This window comes from Triticum urartu, chromosome 7, assembly GCF_003073215.2.
Source record: "Triticum urartu cultivar G1812 chromosome 7, Tu2.1, whole genome shotgun sequence".
Lineage (NCBI taxonomy): Eukaryota > Viridiplantae > Streptophyta > Magnoliopsida > Poales > Poaceae > Triticum > Triticum urartu.
In genome coordinates, this window is record NC_053028.1 from 587946569 (window position 1) to 587968706 (window position 22138).

Consider the following 22138-nt stretch of genomic DNA (forward strand, 5'->3'; position numbering starts at 1 on the left):
TCTCAGCTATCTGACGCACCACTCAGCCTTATCGGGGCTCCTCAATCTCTCTCAAACTTTATTGGTCAGTTTGGTTCGTGACCTGACCCTCATGCCTTGATGGCCGGTACTGCCTGGTGTGGACGTGAGATGTAAAATATTTCTGCCTGGCCAGGCTTGTGTGGTGCTGAAGCATTTGGTTCATGCTTGGGCCAGGCAAAGCATCAACGTCCCATCAATCAATCCATGCATCAATTATTCAATGCTAATATCCATCCATGTTGCTGTTAGCCTCATTGCCACACAACTAGGCACGACCAGGCGTTCGAAATCGGTCGCCTGGGCCAGGCTACTTGTAGTGTCTGGAGTTCAGCCAGGCTAATTAAAGTGCAAGGGAACCCAGGCCAGGCAGGCTTTCTTTTTCACAGGGTAGCAACCAAACAACCGTGCATGAAATCTAGCCACAACCCCAGGGCAGGCAAAAGATGCTCAGGACGCAAGCCAAACTGGCCTTATATCTCCCTGGTTCACACATACACATGTCTCGCTCGTGCTATACATATAGACCCATCCAACACTCTTGTTCTCTCTCCATGTGACACGCACCCCCCTAAGTACCATAATCCCTCAATCCATCATAGGCGCAAGCACTCCCCCCTCCTAAGTATGATTATCTCTTACTAGCCAATAGGAACACACGTATTGTCTCCTTCCATCCATACGTCTATCTCGATATCTCTCGGGGCATCTTCTATCGCGCACACACCTTGTCACTCGATCTCCCACCCATGTAGTCCCATCACGATCTCCAGGGGATCTCTCTATGACAAACATACACTCTCTCCTCCCCATGTCTGTGTTTTCTCCTATGTCTCTCTCGACCTCTCTCCCTTGTTTGTCGGACCCGTCTTGGCCACGTGCTAGGGGTCTTGCTCTCTCGGTTCCTATCAACCACACACTATCTCCTCACCTTGCCTCCGTTGTCGAAGATGCATGTGTGATATGTTTGCATAAGACACACACACTTTTTCTCTACTTTTATCGTGTGTTGTCCTTATCTCTTTCACACATGCACACACACTTTTTTCACTCTCTCTCTCTCTCTCTCTTGTTAGGGACTCTGTCACGTCCATAAGCATATGGATGTTTTGAAAAGTCAAACCTTAGAAACGTTTGACCAGGTATATGTGGAGAAAAACATTTACATCTGGAATGATCATTAGATTCATCACAACTTGTACTTACTTCATACTATCATTTATCTTTGGTATTGTAGATATAAGTAATTTCTTTATAAACTTGGTCAAAGTTTCAAAAGTTTGACTTAAAAAAATGTTGGAACTACATTATCGAATGGAGGGAGTAGCTCTCTATCTCTCTCTGCTATCTCTCACGGGCCTCCCCTCTCACTCTAACTCTCTATACCGACAGATTATACAATCACTGTGTCAGCGTATAGCTCCGTATATTGTTCAGTTGACCGGTCAACGAATCCACATGCTGCCTTGTCAGCTCGTGTTCTCTATCTTCGTGTGCTGGCCCATGTGGCAGTGGGTGAAAATAAGTAAACTAGAGGCCCATCTGACACGCGGTGAAGTAAACAAAGTTGAAACCACTCGGGGTAGCACCCTGCACGCTAGTAAATTGAGGGCGCATTGAGGACAAACTTCTTGGGCACGAAGGACGCACTCGCGCACAATTCACCACTGCGCGGCGGCATGCACAGAAGGATGCACTCGCGCACACCCAGCACACAACACACACCAGCACACGTGTACACATCTAGGAGTAGAAAGTCGTGGAAAAATCTGGCGCGATGGCCGCTGCCGGAGCCATCCACCCCCAATCTTGGTGTTCCGTGCAATGCACGGGCATCTACACACGGGAAATTATGTCGAACAGGGCTAGTTGTAAGCAGGCTAGCTCTACAGCCATGATGATAGTGACTGTAGACGGTGAGGCTGACTATGGTATGCCAAACACGGCGCCTATACTCAGGTGTCATCTTCGGCGCAGGGTCTTGTCACTTCACTGTGAGGAGCAGCACGTAATAGTTTGACCAACGGGTAGTACAGTGCTAGTACTCCTACTACTACATTGGTAGTACTACTACTAGTACTAGTAGCACCACCGTCTGGATTTAGGAGTACAACCACATCCACCGGCACCGAGGAACGTCTCCAGGTAGTATTGCTTGAGGCCGCCAGGGCAAGGGGCCACTTGGACGACAGCTTCGTCTCCTTGTTCGACGAGGTCCTCGTCGGTTTCCTCGACAAGTTCACCGTCGTCAAGAAGCTTGCGGACGACTTTGACGTAAGCCTCCAGCTGACACGCCCAGGCTGTGCGTTGCCCGCCACCCTCAACGACCACTATGGTAACAACCTCTTCGACGCACAGGTGGCCCTGTGACTGCCCGCCGTCGCGCCGGAGAATGTCCACCTCGAGGTCGCGCTCGCCGCGCAGCGCCTGGCACAGTAAGATACCATCGACATAATCACCCACGTCTACGCGCATATCGTCCACAAGGACTACTACATGCAAGAGGAGGACGATTGGACGCTGGCCTTCTTGGAGCGCATGGCAACCTTGGAGGGCACTGTTCAGAAGCACGTTGAGCTCGCCGCCAACGCCGCTACTCCTCACACGTCGGTTGGTGACCCGGCGCACTAGGGCGTGAGGATGTCGTTGAACGTTGATGGATCCGTATGTATTTTTATCTTTCCGTCAAATCCATGTAGTAGTATATGATACTACAATAATTATCTTACCTTTCGCATCAACTTCATAAATTTCGTACATACTCCATGCATGAATGGCGCCAGAACCAAACTTCTCATTACTCTAGGCAATATCGTTATTTTCTATCAATCGGTCGCGCCATGGAGCAGAACCAAATTTTACAAGTTATGAGTTCAAAAGGAAAAGCCTGCCGTGTTCACGTCGCACCCCCACACGGTTGGTCCGGCACGCCGCTCAAGCGGGATTGCGTGTGGTGTTGCATTTTCACTTACAAGTGGGACCCCCACCCCGCCCACCGCGCGATGGCTGAGAAAACAGGAGGGAGAAGAGATGGCTGTAGTACGGACTCAAAGAAAATTGGTGTCGGATGGGACTCGTGTGGGTGGCGTGTGCCGTACTGCTAGACGTGAATGCTACTGAGTTATGGCCCATGCCACCCCACTATATCGAGCCTATATCGAGGTATGTAGAACAAATTTCCTGCAGTCCGTGCTCAACCCTCCTCTATCTCTCGTCTCAGCCAGCCAGCGGATGCGCGGAGCCCATCGTCTATTTTCTCACATGCGGCCCCACATGTCAGTGAAAACTCAAGAGGACCCACTGAACCTGCACATCTTTCACGTCGACGTGCTGGTGATGAAAAAAAATCCAATAAAGATCTTCGGTGGCTGCTTTTGGAGTTACTCGAGAGTAGTAAGATTCTATTTACAGTTTAACACAAGATGCACATCTCGTGGCTTCAACTACCACTCTATTTTCTTTCATGACACGACCTGGATGCTAGATGTCCCACGTGTCGGCAAAAGGAGGAAGAACCCAACCAAATCTTCGGTTCTACTCTCGGATTAGAATAGTCGTGCTAACTTAAAATTTTTATTGTGTACTCCCTCCGTTCCAAAATACTTGACTTCCATTTGTCCAAAAATGGATGTACCTATATACTAAGACATGTCTAGATACATATATATTTTGACAAATAGAAGGCATGTATTGTGCAACGGAGGGAGTAGAATGGATGCAAGTTTTTGTATTGGGAAGAAGAGTACATCCATATATTGATAGAGCGCAATTTAGTATATGTTCTATCAGTTTTAGCTAGCACAGACGCAAGATCGAGCCTCCGCAGATCAACAATGAATGCATCGAGAAGGCACTAATCCAACTTACAGGAGTAGTAAAATGTATTCTTGTGGTTCTTGTTTTCTTTGGTCTTGCTTTTCTAGTTAAAATTATCGTTGGAGTCTGTGCAAAACGGAGGTGCATTTGGGGTCGTGCGTTGGAGTTGGCCTTACAAGTGGGACCGCAGTTAAGGAAACCGACTATCGGCAAACCCCCACCTCACCCGCCGCACGATGGCTGAAGTTAGAGAAATGACGAGGTTGAAGAGATTGCTCTAGCACGGACTCCAAGAAATAACATGGTGTCAGATGGATGTCGTGGTGATGGTGTGTGCCGGATTCCTAGACGTGAATGCTTGTTCTGGCCCATGTCACCCTACTACTCCCTACTACTTACTCCTACTATATAGTACTAGTATCGAGGATTCGAGGTGCTGGTTATGTACAACGAACACATTAACATATGGCTACAGTAAAAACACCCGCCCGACGCGCGAAGCATCTGAAGCTAGTACAAATAGTGTACTACTATTGTTGATTGGCCTCATCCGATAACCTGTTGCAATGCACGTACAATTATGTATTCGGAAAATATTTTTTTGCCTTGTTGCACCACTCACTCAGAGAAGCGACTCGAAAGCCATGCATAAATTTAGTATGTTTATCGCATGCATATCATTTTATTACATACAATAGGTCATCAACCCACATCGACAACGAGGATACATTATAAGTACTAATGTTTTCACCACACAACAAATAACAAGAATTGAAATGAACTTCAACTCAACCATTCCTCGGTGTTGGAAACGCTTGCTTTGAACCACAAGTGATTCTCTGGGACGGGCCATCGATTGTCGATCTGGAAACCAATGCAGGACTGATCATCCAGGCTGAAGCGGCCTACTATATCCCTACCAGGGTAGGGAACCACACAAATGTCTGAGGTATAGACACAGTTGCTTCTCATAAATGTGTCAACAATAGTTGGATCACCTTTCACCATCATCGGATAGTTTTGTCCAAGGAAGAGCGAGTTTTCTCCAAGACTACCAATTCTGTACCAGGGAGAAAGAGTTGGCGCTAGCACACTAGTATCCATCCCGAATACCATGCAACGGGTGTTGGAATAGGTCCGGAGAGTGCGACCATGGGAGACACCTGCTTCCTTAGCAGTAACATCATCAGTGGGGTGTATACACACAAGAAGAGGTGATCCATCGGAATTAGTTGCCAGGCGCCACAGAGTATATGGGCGCTGCTCGTCCTCATGCTTGTGATCATCACCATCGTCATCTCCCACTTGGTTATAAATTTTTTCAAGTATAGGTGGTGGGGTGTTAACAGGACCTTGGAAACACAAGAAGAAGGTTAATTAGTAAAGGGAAACTTGCTAACCTGCATGCATGTGGATGAAACAATTATAATTACGGTGGAAGACAAACATACCGAAACTATCAGGATGCCATGCAAAAACAGTGCCATGAGTGGTGGCAGCAAACACAAGGCGCTCGTATTGAATTGCACCACAGTACTCATCCGTGTACAGAAACTGATTTTTGAGCAATATCCATCGAGTGAAACCATCAACGACGGCAACAAGCTTGTCGAAGATAGCAACAGCATCATAGTTGTTGTAATTCCAAGAGCGGCTGGGAACTCGACAAATTGCTATCTTCCGTAGAATATAGTCACCATGATCGTATTTGAACGTGCGTACATTACTAGTGAGCTCAACCTCTGGGAAGTGTGATGAGAGTTTTGGAAGTGGAACCCGGTGACGAGTGTACACATTCACAAGTTCCCACTCGCAGTTGGACCCAATGTAAACAACCCAATCTCCATTTGCGCCCGCCCAAGCCTTGCCCTCAAGAGATGGCATCTTAACATCATACGTATCATTATCAAGCGGCATCAACTTGCACAGGGCGAGGCCTCCGTCGTGCCGGCGCCAGTCATCATCAGGGTCACGGCGAAGAAGATAGGGGAGATCAAACCGCTCCTTGACTCTTGGGTTCTTCGTAATGATGTTATTAGTTGAGTCGAGAATTGGCTTGAACGGACCTGCCTTGCTAGCCGAGGTTATGACATCGCATCGATCAATGAGTTCCTCCACCACGTCATCTTTCAGATCGGGGCAAGAATAACGGGGTCGTTTTCGGCCTGTTCCCTCCATGGAGAAGACGATCGAACAATGGCAGAAGAAAGGGTGAAGGGCTAAAGGAAAATGGAGGAGGGAGAGGAAGAGTGTGTGACAGCAGTTCCAAATCGAGAGGGAAAGGCGAAGAGTCGGTGGACTGTTGCGAGTTTACCACGGTTCACGAAGAGGCGCCCCAGCCTACACGTCCATTCAGAAATACTCCCACTACTCGCCGTCGTCTCACTGATATGTTGGAACGGGACCACATGTCAACGAAACATGGTGTGTAATTTCTCGTGCAAAATGCGATCTGGCCGCGTTGGCCCGAGGTGCCGCATTAGTTATCGACCTTTATTTTTTTAATGGCGTGCCGATCAGTTTTGAAGCACGACTAACTGGTACTGTACGCAGAGAAAATATAAACTACTCTACGACTACTCCATCTCCAGTACTAGTAGTATAAAAAACATATATAGGCTGGAGATTGAGTGCTTTCTTGCTAAGGGCTGCCCACTTGCTTCTCACACTACCACCCTCTCTCCATATCTAAAAAAGATGGCCCCTCTCTCCCTCCTCACCGGTGGTCACAGATCCGCCGGGGAAGAAAAGGACGTGCAGCGTTGATGCACTCATCGTCAGCGAGCGAGGTCACGCACTGACGACAAGGTTGTCCTCTTAGACCTAGAGCCCGCGCGGGATGGCCTCCGTCCCCGAGCTCGCCGCCGTAGTGTGTGCGGAGGACGACGACCATGAGCGAAGCCACTTCCCGCCGACCCTCATGTATGCTACCTCTTTTCGAACCATAACCTTGTTCTATTGCCCCATCTGCCACGTTGTTGCATGTGGATCTTTTTCCACTCCACCATCTTCCCAATTTGCTATCCTCTGCTCTGTTGGCCACGCAGAAGAAAACCATAATTTGCACTATTAAAGGAAACCCTACTTCATGCAGACTAATCCATGTCTGGGTTGTATAAGGAAAGGAAGGGAGACTGTACTGTCCAAGAGAGTAGGCATCGAATCCGCATCTAGGTTGAAAAGGGGAAAAGCAGTAGCTAAGGAACGAGTCTCGTGTCTCTTGGTTGAAGAAGGGTAGAAAGGCATGACAACGCAATAGAGAATGACCAGGTCGATCGGTTTGTTTCCCTCGCATAGGAAAAAGGTGGCTAAAGAGAGCAAAAATGGGACGTAATCCACATATGCTGCCTGGATATTTGTTGCTCTGGCAACCATACCTCCCTCACCACTCTACATCCGTGGAGGTACAACGTACTGGTGCGCCCACTGTCCGAATGGGCCCCCCATGCTCTTATTGCCACTTTTTTTGCTGTTAGTATAACGCCAGCAGTCAAGTCAAGCAATGCTACTACTAAAGTGATGCCACATTTAACTAATGCCGCTCTCAGTTTAATGCCACCGATAAATTTAAGCAATGCCATTTAATGTCACTGGATTATTCAGGGTTAGCTGTTGATTGTGGACGTATTAAAGATTTTTCAGCTAAGGCATTCTAATGCTGTTGCACAACCAGTATACCAACGATGAAACTTGTTACTACCTTCAGATTTTTGCACTCTTAATGCTTATAGATTACATACCTCACTTTCAGGAGATAAGTTCATTTTTTGTACAGTGTCACCAAAATGCCAAGGCGCTGATGTCATTTTATTTTGGTTAGACTGCACAGACAATTATGAAGACAAGAGGAAAGGTCAAGAGTGGGCACCTCCTCCTCCGGCTGTTCTCTTCATTCGTTCGATCAAGTTTTTATGTTTGATCGATTATCAAGATTGGGATAGCAAGTTTTAAGGTCCCCCCGAGTTCGAAATGATATTTACCTTGGAGGTACATTGTTTGCAATTTTTTTATGTTGTCATTAATTAATAATGCTAGTTACCTTCAGACTTTTGTATTTGGTTTAATGCTCATGCAGAGCTAGTATACCAATGCTGAAACTTGTTACCTTTACATTTTGTATTGTTAATTCTTATAGAAACCTTCCAGTGCTAGAGTTTATTGAAATCTGTTCAATAAAACCATCGTACTGTACCCTGTAATAAACTAACTACTCTACTGTTGCACTAGCCACTAGATTAGTGTATATTTGTAGTATTCGAATGGTGTTGCATTAACATATGGACATAAATAAAGTGTGGCAAGCTTTCGCAGATATGTGCTCAGGAAAACTACTACCTGTTTTTTTCTAAATACTAGACGTTTGGGTACTTTAAATTTGTGACACCCCAAAATTTTGGCCTTGTTTTATACATTAAAATTTTTGCCAGGAATTAAAACTTTGAATATCTGAGCTCCATTTTGATTTTTTAAATCATTTCCTTCCCTGTTATGATGAGTTTTTCCCAAAGAGAGAACTTTTCAAATATGTCATTGGACTTATTTAATCTGTCAAGAGAAACTTTCCCTTATTTAATATAACTAATTAAATAATTAAGTTTCTTGATCTTTACTTTCTTGAAAATGGTTTTTCAAGGTTAAATGGCCATATTTGAACTACAACCATTTGATAAATTCACCTAAAATTCCCACAAAAATTTGGAGATGTCATGTGATGTTTTTAAATCATTTTATACAAAAATATCTCTTATTCATGAAATATTTTGAGCTCTACACTCAATTTTTCTTCTCTGGTCCAGAGTGCAATTTGCACTACAACCCATTTAAATAATTCTTTCTGGCCTCCACCAAAATTATGGGATATTGGTAGTAGCATATGATTCAAGTTTATGCAAAAACCTGGTGTTGTTCTTTGAAAAATTTGAGTGAATCAACCTCATCTTCATTCTGGTCCAACATGATGGTTTGTACAGTAACCATATTCTTGCTTGCTCTTTAGCTCTTGATTCTTTTTCCTACTTGTAGACAGCCCTACCAAACCCCTAAATCCAGGAACATGCACCCATTGGATTAATTTTGGTTCATGAAATAATGTCATTTATTTCCTGGCCAGAATTGAAGTTTTGTAAAACTTGCACTAACAAGTTTCTGCTTTTGGCCAACTAACCTCACCACTCTCTCTTGCATCTAAGGAGACTCTGATCTGGAGTTTTTGACCACCCCAAGAGATGCCTAGGTGCATGTGGCATTCTATCAAGCACCCTATAGGCATGACCAGTTTTGACATGAGTTTTGGCATTTCACTGTGAGCTTGCACCTCTGATCAAACAAGCATGTCCACTAGACTCCCCGTTACTCCTAACCTGGGTTTGTTAATTGCCAGCCTCGACCATGACCTCTAGCATGCTCTGGCATTGCGTCGAGCACGTCCCGTGCACGCCCAGAGCGCGAGCAGAGCACGCGTATTGCACGACCCGCGCCCGAGCCGACACGCTGGCCCCCACGGCTTTGGTCCGCTCTGCAGAGCCACGCCACGCGCTCCCCTTCTCACCGCTACGCGCCAAGACGCCCCCGCCACGCCCGGCAAGCCAAGCGCTAGCCGCCGCCGCCCGACAGCCTCTGCCCATGTCGGCGCCGCCGAACCTTCCTCCGCTCGCCACCTGGCCCCTAGAACAGCGCGTGCTCATCCGCGAGTGTGTCCACTAGCGCTCGTCGCCGCCACGTCGCCCTAGCTACAGAGAGGCGGTTCGCCGGAGAGCTTATCCACGGCCGCCGCGGAACCGCCTTGCCACGCCTATAAATGAAGCCCTGAGCTCGTCTTCGCACGAAGGTAGCCTCAAGCGGTCTCCAGGAAGCCCCATTGGCAGCCAATCGACCCGGGGAGGTCTCCTTCATCATCTCCAGCAACTGCAGCCGCCGCCACTGCCCAGGCCAATTCGGCACCACCAGGACCTCCCACTCTCCGTTCTCTCCACCAAGAACTTCCCCTTCCCTCCGTGAACACATCCCCCTACTCGATTTCGATCGGGGCTCACTGCGGGAGAATTTTCACTCCGCCCCCGAAGCCTCCTCCGCCGCGAAGCTCGCCGCCGGCAGCTCCCTCCGTCCCCACCGGCCTGGCAACCACCGGGAGGACCGCACTGGAGTGGCGGATCCATCCCCGCCCTCGGGGCCCCACGAAGAGCTGCCAGTCGCCGGCGACGATCGCCTGAGCTCCGCCTCCGCTCGGGACAGGGGAAGGAGGGGGAGAAAGAGACTAGTCAAACCTTACTAGTGGGCCCCTTGGACCCACTATCAGTGACCCTGCGCCTATCCCCGTGGGTTAAGTGAAGGCGTAATCCGCCCAGTACGTTTTCCCCGCTCCGAAAGCGTATTCCCCTCCGAAACGTTTTCTTTTCTGTTTTAATTTAAATAACAGATTTTGACCAAATCTTTGACTGGCTATAACTTTTTAAATACAACTCCAAATGAATTAATTCTTTTTCCTACATCTCTCAAATATTGTCTAGTTTATTTTAAGATTTATTTGAAAATTTTCCAAACAACTTTTTTTGTACTGTTTTTGAAATGTGTGTTAATTCAAATATATTTTAAAATAGGATTTTGGAGAGAGAGAAGAAACTTCCGAAAGTTTTGGAGAGCACCTCACCCCTCCACAACTTAAAGGCAAGCATTCTGAACCCTGGCATAATGTTTTTGGTGTGTTATTTGACACGTTTATAACACCACCTTACTTCGGAGGACTTGTTATTTCATGTGACATGATCATTTAAATGGAAGCATATCAGTGATTTCCTTGCTGTTGGAAATGAATATTATTGTGATGGTAATCATCCTCATGTGCCTTGCATGCATGCCGGAAAGGAATCCGGGAAAGCCTCGGCCTTGGGTAGGCGTGAGCTTGTCGCCGGTCCCCGTCGGGACGGTTATGTCCGGTATGGCATGGTAAGGTATATTGAGTGGTGATTTTGTTGATTGAAATATATTTTTTACGTGTCATGCAGGGAACTTATAAACCTCCTGAGTCGACCGTAGACCGAGTCTTGTTTCCAGTAACCCCCATACTTGCTATGTACTACCACTTGTCCCTGCCGCAGGTAGGGTATGGTTCAGTAAGTCGTCAACCCCTTTCTAGCACACACCGTACAGAGAGGCCATGGTGGAAGATATCGGTTGTAGCCGGTAGGCATGGCACCTGGTCCGGGGGCATGGGTGTTTCCGGTTGGGACCGAGAGGGGAGGCCACCCCTTAGAGCGCGTGATATAAATTTGATCCCATGCCACGCGAGGTTGTAGCCTCCCCACTTAGAGTTTTGCTTAACAAGTGTCGTGGGTGATTCCAGACACCGATGAGTTAAGCTGGTGTGTGCAAGTTAGGCGTGTTTTCAACTAAAAGGCCGTAGACGGAATTAGTCCGGATGGACTAAAGGAATCCGTTACTCGTGGGTAAAGAGTACACCCCCTGCAGAGATTAAAACCTATTCAAATAGCCGTGTCCATGGTTAAGGATTACAGTTTGGGATGGGTCAAGTGTTGGTCTTAGTGTCGGTCTTCGGAGGAGAGATTGTTAAACCAGAACTTGGACCGTGACTTGTGACTTGTGAAGATTATGATTATTATCTTGTGATGGACTAACCCGTTGCATTATTTATATTATCGAGTATCCCTGGACGGTTCTACATCCTGGTTATTCATTGTGATTATTTATCTTGTAAGCCCTTTATGTGGTGTCGCTCAGACGCCCGACTGTGGCATTTCTTTTTAAGCCCTTTATGTGGTGTCGCTCAGACGCCCGACTGTGGCATTTCTTTTAAAGCCCTTTATGTGGTGTCGCTCAGACGCCCGACTATGGCATTTCTTTTTAAGCCCTTTATGTGGTGTCGCTCAGACGCCCGACTGTGGCATTTCTTTTTAAGCCCTTTATGTGGTGTCGCTCAGACGCCCGACTGTGGTATTTCTTGTTATTTATTTACTTTGTAAGCCCTTTATGCGGTGTCGCACAGACGCCTGACTGCGGCATTTTATTTCCCACTCCATTATTACTTATTCATGTTGCATATAAATAACATGCTTGCATGCATAAAAGATATTTTATTTATGAGTGATGATGTGATCATAAAATTTTTCCGTGCATGATTATCAATTATATTATCCCAGTGTTCATAATGTTTACGAGTACATTCAAAGTACTCACTGGCTTGTCCCTAGCTATTGTCTTGGCCAGATTTCTGCACGGAGAGGAGCGTTGCGGTGACAGCCCCGGAAACTAAGCAACGGTGATCGCAGCCTCGCGAAGATAGGAGCTAACCTGGTCAGCTGTTCCCGTGGGAAATGGAGTCCCATAGACACTGATGTCTCACAAACCGCTTCCGCCATCAACCACTAGAAAACCATTTGATGTACTCACAGGCCAGAATGGTCTTGTACTACATATTTTGTATTTTGCTTGAGATTTCTGTATCAAGTTGGAGCCTCATCAGCTAACAGTAATCCTGGGGCTGATGAGCACGACGGTCTTTTCTGGAAATTTATACCCGGAAAACCCGGTCGTGACAGACTTGGTATCAGAGCCAGGCTGACCATTGGCTAATCCTATCTTAGCCAGGTCAATAAACCTAGGTAAACCAACCCACCAGACCTAAACCAATCCCCAGCCAAGCTTCCCATACAAGATAGCCACACAGTGACCAAACACTTTTGGCAGTCGGTGCCCAACCTATCAACCTAACCTGTCACTCATGCGCCAGTGACCGGCCCCTAAATAGTCCTTTCTCGCAAGAGTGCGAAGGAAGACTCCGTCCCCTTTTTCCTATAAAAAGGGGCACGCTAGCCCCAACACAGCACAGCACAGCCTCTACCCCAAACCGAGCCACAATGCCTGGCCCTGTCGTGCACAATGAGACCACAGCAACCAACCTTGGAGGCTTTGTGACCATACTCGCAAACCTCACCCCTCGTGCCTATGCGTTAGAAGAGCCCCCAGAATATGTTGTATACCAAGGACCCATGAGCGGTGAGAGCCGTCAATTCTGGGCCACTGTACACATCTATGGTAGGGGTCTAGAGCCCGAGCGCCCCTACAGGTTCACCGGGAGAACAACTTCCTTTGAGCTTCAAGCCATCCAACTAGCTGCCCGAGAGGCTATAGTTCACCTCCGGCACTTGTCGCCCAGAGTTAACTGTCGCTCGTTCCACTACTACCCCAGACGTGAAGGGTATGGTAGACCACCCCAAGTTGCGAACGAAGATCACGAGACGGATCCTGCATTGTTGCACCTAGTGCGCTATGTAAGTGCACTAGAGGAACTGTGCGATCAAATCACTATTGATCTAATCGCAGCTCGTGGAGAGCTGGTTCGTCGAGCCCCGGCGAGAGAAGAAAACAAGCCCAACGCCGACAACCCAGTCGTGCTGTTTGGACACTCGATCAAGTCCCTGAGGCCTGCCCCAGCCATCGGCCAAGGTGTTGCGATAACCCCAGAGGTGCTTCGACGCATATTGGGAGCACACTCCAACGGGGTTGTGGCCAACAATCCCCGAGATGGTCATCATCGCTACCCCGAGCCTGCAGCCCCTCAACCCACTCCAGCTAATTCCGACGACAAGACCCGTGGAGGAACCTCAAGGCACGCCCGCTTGGATGTAAACGAGGTAGACTAAGTCACCCGAGTCGTATCGAGTCCCAGTGTACCCTCGCTTTGTAATCGTGTGGCCTTGTTATAAAACGCCGCCTGTTGTCGTGCCTCTGTTTTAATAGTAGCCTTGCCTGGATACGCCAGTATGCGGTAAAATATTTCTATCCCAGGCACAGTTACCAAGAATCACCCCGTCAACCCCCCACAGTAACACATCACTATAGTGAAATGTGTGAATCTGTGGCTTGACCCCGACCCTTGGGACAGAGCTGAATATTTTCTTTACCATTCACCTCGGTAAAAAAATTACCCAGCTCCGGTGCTATAAAAAGGCCACCGCGTGACCTTGCCAAGCATCTCTCACCTTGTGCACCACCCTCACAACCATTTCCTAGCCATGTCGAGCCCTAGCATTTATCTGAGAACCCCAGATGCAACCCTAGGTAGTTTTGTCAAGATATTGCGGGATTTTACCTTCAGTACCATGGGCGCTGCCCAGCCACCCCAGTACGAGCTGTTCAAATCGAGGATCACCCCTTCCACCTCGAGATATTGGGCAGCAGTACACATCCCTCCCGTAAACTCAAACCAAGATCCAACGGAAGTCTCCTTCGTGGGGAAATCTATGCCAACCTCACAGATGGCCATAGAAGTTGTTGCATACGAAGCGCTTGCTCACCTTTGATTCGCGGTACCCTATGCCAGCGAACGAGGGTATTATTACTTCTCGAGCCATGCAGCACCCGGAGGAGTGACATCTTTTCCCGGTGGACGCATTGAGAGAGACCCAGTGCTGGCCAACCTTGTCCAGTACGTCATCGCTCAAGAGCATTTATCCCAACGTGTGATGGGTTATCTCCAGAGCCTCGCAGATTTAAATCCTCAGATCGCCATTGGCAGAGCACTAAGGCCCGACCAGGAGAGACACGTGCATCGACTGGTCAATCCACTTTCCCCGATAGAAGAGGAGTGTATCCCAGTACCAGAGACGTTTTCTATGGACCCCGTCCAGTTACCGTTTCCATTTTAGACGTCGCTGCAGTGTTCATTATTTGCAACATCTATTTATGTGTGTGACTTATGCGTGATACCCTGAGTTTGTACGACGAGTCAATTATTTGGTTTCTAATAATGTGTGTAGTTTTTGTTGTGGTTTATACTCCTTTAAATTAACTGTTTTTCCCTCGCGGAATTCTGGAGTGAGATTCCTTTTACCTGAGTTGCTACATCTGCCCCTTCTCACGACATGGATTATTTAATTTCACACAGCACCACGGCAGCAGACTCACAACCATTATCATTCGGACACATGCACTGTTTGCAAAACTTTGCAACGGTGTTACATCCAGCTAATCACCCCCTAACAATAGTTAGCACCCGTCACACCCCATCTACTCCTCGTGATCACCACCACCACGGAGAGCCAACACCCGAGCAGCAGCGTCGCGATGATCGTCGAGGATCATCGCGCACAGGAGCACAGAGAGCCCCAGTAGTGTCGCCAGCCCTCCAAATATCAGGATCGCAAACCAGTCCGGCATCGCCTCCGCCATTAGAGCCTCACCCGAGCTTTTGTAAGCAGTAATGGAGGGAGAAGGAGGAGGAGAAGTGAGGCCAGGTGTGAGGAAGAAGAGAGAGCCACCCCGGCCGTTTTATAGCTCGAGCTCGGTGTACGGTGGGCGAAGTCCACCAACGCCGCTCGTCGCCGATCGCCGGTGTTCGGAGTCGAATCCGCGAGCAGTGCCGACAGCGCGCTGGCCCGCGAGGTGAGTGCACGCTGCACCGGCAGCTAGCACGCCGCGCACTACCGCGGTATGCCCTAGATGCCCTACACGCTAGGCATCGCCGGTGGAGAAAGCGCGCGGGAGAGAGGAAGAAGAGAGTACCAGAGGGAGAAGAAGAGACTGACAGTGGACCCCGGGTCCACCTGTCAGCCAGAGAGAGCACTGTGCTCTTGGGTACGACCAACGTATATTTAAATTTAGAAATTATTCTAAATTTATATCTAGCGTAGGAATCCCACGATCTTGTCCTGAACCGTAGACTTTTCCACGCAGCACCAGTTTTCACACTGTGGTTTTTCACCACTTATTGCCCTCTCACTGTAGCCACATTTTTACTGCTTATTGTTCTTCTTAAAACAACTTTTAACAAATCTCGAGGACGAGATTTTTCTTAAGGGGGGTAGTGTTGTGACACCCCAAAATTTTGGCCTTGTTTTATACATTAAATTTTTTGCCAGGAATTAAAACTTTGAATATTTGAGCTCCATTTTGATTTTTTAAATCATTTCCTTCCCTGTTATGATGAGTTTTTCCCAAAGAGAAAACTTTTCAAATATGTCATTGGACTTATTTAATCTGTCAAGAGAAACTTTCCCTTATTTAATATAACTAATTAAATAATTAAGTTGCTTGATCTTTACTTTCTTGAAAATGGTTTTTCAAGGTTAAATGGCCATATTTGAACTACAACCATTTGATAAATTCACCTAAAATTCCCACAAAAATTTGGAGATGTCATGTGATGTTTTTAAATCATTTTTATACAAAAATATCTCTTATTCATGAAATATTTTGAGCTCTACACTCAATTTTTCTTCTCTGGTCCAGAGTGCAATTTGCACTACAACCCATTTAAATAATTCTTTCTAGCCTCCACCAAAATTATGGGATATTGGTAGTAGCATATGATTCAAGTTTATGCAAAAACCTGGTGTTGTTCTTTGAAAAATTTGAGTGAATCAACCTCATTCTGTATTCTGGTCCAACATGATGGTTTGTACAGCAACCATATTCTTCCTTGCTCTCTAGCTCTTGATTCTTTTTCCTACTTGTAGACAGCCCTACCAAACCCCTAAATCCAGGAACATGCACCCATTGGATTAATTTTGGTTCATGAAATAATGTCATTTATTTCCTGTCCAGAATTGAAGTTTTGTAAAACTTGCACTAACAAGTTTCTGCTTTTGGCCAACTAACCTCACCACTCTCTCTTGCATCTAAGGAGACTCTGATCTGGAGTTTTTGACCACTCCAAGAAGAGCCTAGGTGCCTGTGGCATTTTGTCAAACACCTGGAGAGCATGACCAGTTTTGACATGAGTTTTGGCATTGCACTATGAACTTGCACCTCTGATCAAACAAGCATGTCCACTAGACTCCCCGTTACTCCTAACCTGGGTCTGTTAATTGCCAGCCTCGACCACGACCTCTAGCATGCTCTGGCATTGCGTCGAGCACGTCCCGTGCACGCCCAGAGCGCGAGCAGAGCACGCGTATTGCACGACCCGCGCCTGAGCCGACAACGCTGCCCCACGGCTTTGGCCCGCTCTGCAGAGCCACGCCACGCGCTCCCCTTCTCACCGCACGCGCCAAGCCGCCCCCGCCATGCCCGGCAGGCCAAGCGCTAGCCGCCGCCGCCGCCCGACAGCCTCTGCCCATGTCGGCGCCGCCGAACCTTCCTCCGCTCGCCACCTGGCCCCTGGAACAGCGCGTGCTCATCCGCGAGTGTGTCCACTAGCGCTCGTCGCCGCCACGTCGCCCTAGCTACAGAGAGGCGGTTCGCCGGAGAGCTTATCCACGGCCGCCGCGGAACCGCCTTGCTACGCTATAAATAAAAGGAGCCCCCCCGACGCTCGTCTCCGCACGAAGGTAGCCTCAAGCGTCTCCAGGAAGCCCCATTGGCAGCCAATCGACCCGGGGAGGCTCCCTTCATCATCTCCGGCAACTGCAGCCGCCGCCACTGCCCCGGCCAATTCGGCACCACCAGGCCTCCCCCTCTCCGTTCTCTCCACCAAGAACTTCCTCATCCTCCCGTGAACCATTCCCACTACTCGATTTCGATCGGGGCTCACTGCGGGAGAATTTTCACTCCGCCCCCGAAGCCTCCTCCGCTGCGAAGCTCGTCGCCGGCAGCTCCCTCCATCCCCACCGGCCTGGCAACCACCGGGAGGACCGCACTGGAGTGGCGCATCCATCCCCGCCCTCGGGGCCCCGCGAAGAGCTGCCAGTCGCCGGCGACGATCGTCTGAGCTCCGCCTCCGCTCGGGACAGGGGAAGGAGGGGGAGAAAGACTAGTCAAACCTGACTAGTGGGCCCCTTGGACCCACTGTCAGTGACCCTGCGCCTATCCCCGTGGGTTAAGTGAAGGCGTAATCCCACCAGTACGTTTTCCCCGCTCCGAAAGCGTATTCCCCTCCGAAACGTTTTCTTTTCAGTTTTTTTATATATAACAGATTTGACAAGAATCTTTGACTGGCTATAACTTTTTAAATACAACTCCAAATGAATTAATTCTTTTTCCTACATCTCTCAAATATTGTCTAGTTTATTTTAAGATTTATTTGAAAATTTTCCAAACAACTTTTTTTGTACTGTTTTTGAAATGTGTGTTAATTCAAATATATTTTAAAATAGGATTTTGGAGAGAGAGAAGAAACTTCCAAAAGTTTTGGAGAGCACCTCACCCCTCCACAACTTAAAGGCAAGCATTCTGAACCCTGGCATAATGTTTTTGGTGTGTTATTTGACACGTTTATAACACCACCTTACTTCGGAGGACTTGTTATTTCATGTGACATGATCATTTGCATGGAAGCATATCAGTGATTTCCTTGCTGTTGGAAATGAATATTATTGTGATGGTAATCATCCTCATGTGCCTTGCATGCATGCCGGAAAGGAATCCGGGAAAGCCTCGGCCTTGGGTAGGCGTGAGCTTGCCGCCGGTCCCCGCCGGGACTGTTATGTCCGTTATGGCATGGTAAGGTATATTGAGAGGTGATTTTGTTGATTGAAATATATTTGTTTACGTGTCATGCAGGGAACTTATAAACCTCCTGAGTCGACCGTAGACCGAGTCTTGTTTCCAGTAACCCCCATACTTGCTATGTACTACCACTTGTCCCTGCCGCAGGTAGGGTATGGTTCAGTAAGTCGTCAACCCCTTTCAAGCACACACCGTACAGAGAGGCCATGGTGGAAGATATCGGTTGTAGCCGGTAGGCATGCCACCTGGTCCGGGGGCATGGGTGTTTCCGGTTGGGACCGAGAGTGGAGGCCACCCCTTATAGCGCGCGATATAAATTTGATCCCATGCCACGCGAGGTTGTAGCCTCCCCACTTAGAGTTTTGCTTAACAAGTGTCGTGGGTGATTCCAGACACCGATGAGTTAAGCTGGTGTGTGCAAGTTAGGCATGTTTTCAACTAAAAGGCCGTAGACGGAATTAGTCCCGATGGACTAAAGGAATCCGTTACTCGTGGGTAAAGAGTACACCCTCTGCAGAGATTAAAACCTATTCGAATAGCCGTGTCCATGGTTAAGGATTACAGTTTGGGATGGGTCAAGTGTTGGTCTTAGTGTCGGTCTTCGGAGGAGAGATTGTTAAACCAGAACTTGGACCGTGACTTGTGACTTGTGAAGATTATGATTATTATCTTGTGATGGACTAACCCGTTGCATTATTTATATTATCGAGTATCACTGGACGGTTCTACATCCTGGTTATTCATTGTGATTATTTATCTTGTAAGCCCTTTATGTGGTGTCGCTCAGACGCCCGACTGTGGCATTTCTTTTTAAGCCCTTTATGTGGTGTCGCTCAGACGCCCGACTGTGGCATTTCTTTTTAAGCCCTTTATGTGGTGTCGCTCAGACGCCCGACCATGGCATTTCTTTTAAAGCCCTTTATGTGGTGTCGCTCAGACGCCCGACTGTGGCATTTCTTTTTAAGCCCTTTATGTGGTGTCGTCAGACGCCCGATGTGGTATTTCTTGTTATTTATTTACTTTGTAAGCCCTTTATGCGGTGTCGCACAGACGCCTGACTGCGGCATTTTATTTCCCACTCCATTATTGCTTATTCATGTTGCATATAAATAACATGCTTGCATGCATAAAAGATATTTTATTTATGACTGATGATGTGATCATAAAATTTTTCCGTGCATGATTATCAATTATATTATCCCAGTGTTCATAATGTTTGCGAGTACATTCAAAGTACTCACTGGCTTGTCCCTGCTATTGTCTTGGCCAGATTTCTGCACGGAGAGGAGCGTTGCGGTTACAGCCCCGGAAACTAAGCAACGGTGATCGCAGCCTCGCGAAGATAGGAGTAACCTGGTCAGCTGTTCCCGTGGGAAATGGAGTCCCATAGACACTGATGTCTCACAAACCGCTTCCGCCATCAACCACTAGAAAACCATTTGATGTACTCACAGGCCAGAATGGTCTTGTACTACATATTTTGTATTTTGCTTGAGATTTCTGTATCAAGTTGGAGCCTCATCAGCTAACAGTAATCCTGGGGCTGATGAGCACGACGGTCTTTTCTGGAAATTTATACCCGGAAAACCCGTCGTGACAAAATTGAACCGCGAAAACGTCTTATATTAAGAAAAAAGGGTGTAGAGTTCACTCAAATTATCCCGGTAAAGCTAGGCACACCTTTGTTAAAATTATGTTCATTATGTATCGGAGGAGTCTGTATGTTTGTCTCTAATTGCCTGCGACTACATACCAACATCATGATGTAATGTTAAGTCATTTTCCTGTCAGTGTCACTGAATTGTCAATGCGGTGATGGCATTTTATTTTAGTACTGCACAAAATTTGCTTAAAAGAAGAGAAAGGTCAGGAAATGGCTCAGTTTTCAGAAAAAACTATGTATGCCTCCTGACATCAGCCGCTGTTGCTATTATTCCTTCAAACAGGTGGTTAGAAACAGTCTTGCTACCTTTCCCATTATGAAAAATTGGAATGCTTATTATTGTGAGTCTATGCTTCAACTAGTGCCACTTTTAGAGTAATCACACTTTCAATATCTATGCAAACAGGATGCTTTGATTTAGTGGAACTGCACAAAAAGAGTCAACAGGTCAACATTAGGAGGCATGTTTTTCCAACCTTTATATCCAATTGGTGCACTATGAGCTCATTTACGAAGTACATGTTTGCTACTATCTTGCTACTCTTTTTGTACTGTCATTAGATAGTAATACTAGGGTTTGCATGTGAATTTATTGATAGGTGACCTACATTGGAGGTGCAGGACAGGATTCAATGATTGGAATGCTCAATTCGGTTGTATTGATTTCACCTCTTCCATCATTGCGAACAATATCCTTGGTCTGATGAAGAATTGGCGTATATTCTGCTCTTACACTAGCAAATCAAATTCAGTATGATCGAGAGAATGTTGTACAGTGTCAATCAATACACTAATATCATGCTTATATTTCTGCAATGTCAGTATGCGAGAGACAAATCAATTCAATATTAATCTGAATTGCGAACATGGTATTATTATCCTAAGTTAAAGTTTGTATTCTGAAAATAGGTCTCGCAGTGTGATCGAGAGAGACCAAATCAATTGCAGTGGATGTCCTCCATCATGTGGCTCATTCTCATGTTCTAGCTGTTTGCTAGCTGTTGGTGATACCCCAACTTACATTTGCAAGAGAATTGTAGAACTTCACAAACAAATATTTGTCTTCAGTCTGTACTGAATGTTGCCAAGAGAAGCATCATGTAGTAGGAAGAACAGATGTTTTCTGATCTCTGCTTTTGGAGCAACATATTTGTATATAATCTTATTATATCTTAATATTTTTGTTTGTGATTTGTTATTGTATATCTTAATATTTTGATATAAACTTGGTCAAAGTTGTAAGCTTGTCTTTGAACAAAGCTAATATGTGAACTAATAAAAACAGAGGGAGTACGTCCTTCCGGTTTGCCAGGGCTTAATTCAAACCTCTCACAACCAAGGTACTCCCTCCGTCCGGATTATTAGTCCCGTGAGCAAGGCAGCAAGACCAAGGCATGGCAATAATTAACGCATGCGGAAGTTTATGCCTAATAATTCCAGCAATTTAAGTGCTGCATGCGTGCCCTCGGCTGCGACTCGTTGCATGCTGCTTCGCGTACTGCCTGCGAGCGATTCTGAGTGCCAGCATGCAGCCGGCCGTAATTAAAGCAACTAACTGATGCGAGAAAGATACGCTTTACATCCGTGGAATCATTATTGAGAAGAGAGATGATTTGAGTGCACTCGTTTTGACCATGCTGGCGTGCAACCAGACGGACGGGACAACACCAGTCATAAGTTCAGTTCTACAAGTTCCACGCAAGCTGGCGGCTAAGCCATTATGCATTGAATTCCGATGACCGTCGCGCTACCCTCCGCCTATAAGTACTTTCCTGGCCTCTCAGGTGCCACCTGACCCAACTCGCCATATCCTCATAAGCCTCCACCGGCTCGACATCGCTCGCCACGTCCGCCATGCCCGCCTGTCCGCGTAGGTGATGCCAGAGGCGGTCACCCGCAACTAGTTTCGGTATTCACCCGGAAGGCAGATGGAGGGAGAGGCATTCTATCTGTCTTTAGATGGCAATGCAGAGATCGAGTAGTTGTTGGAGCGGAGCGGGGACGCATGTTGGAGCGACCGTCTGCGGAGGAGCAGCGTATCGCCGATGCGCCGCCAGCGGACATGGCAGCAGTGCAACCGACGGCTCTGAGTCGCGAGCAGAGCGCCCACAACTGGGGCCGACTACATGGAGGCCGGCGCCCGGCAATAGCCCTGGAGTCTGTCAGCACGCATGCGTTCGCACGCCGATTTTTAATTACCAGCTCGTCAAGTGGGTTCCCACTTGGAAGCCGAAGCTTCGA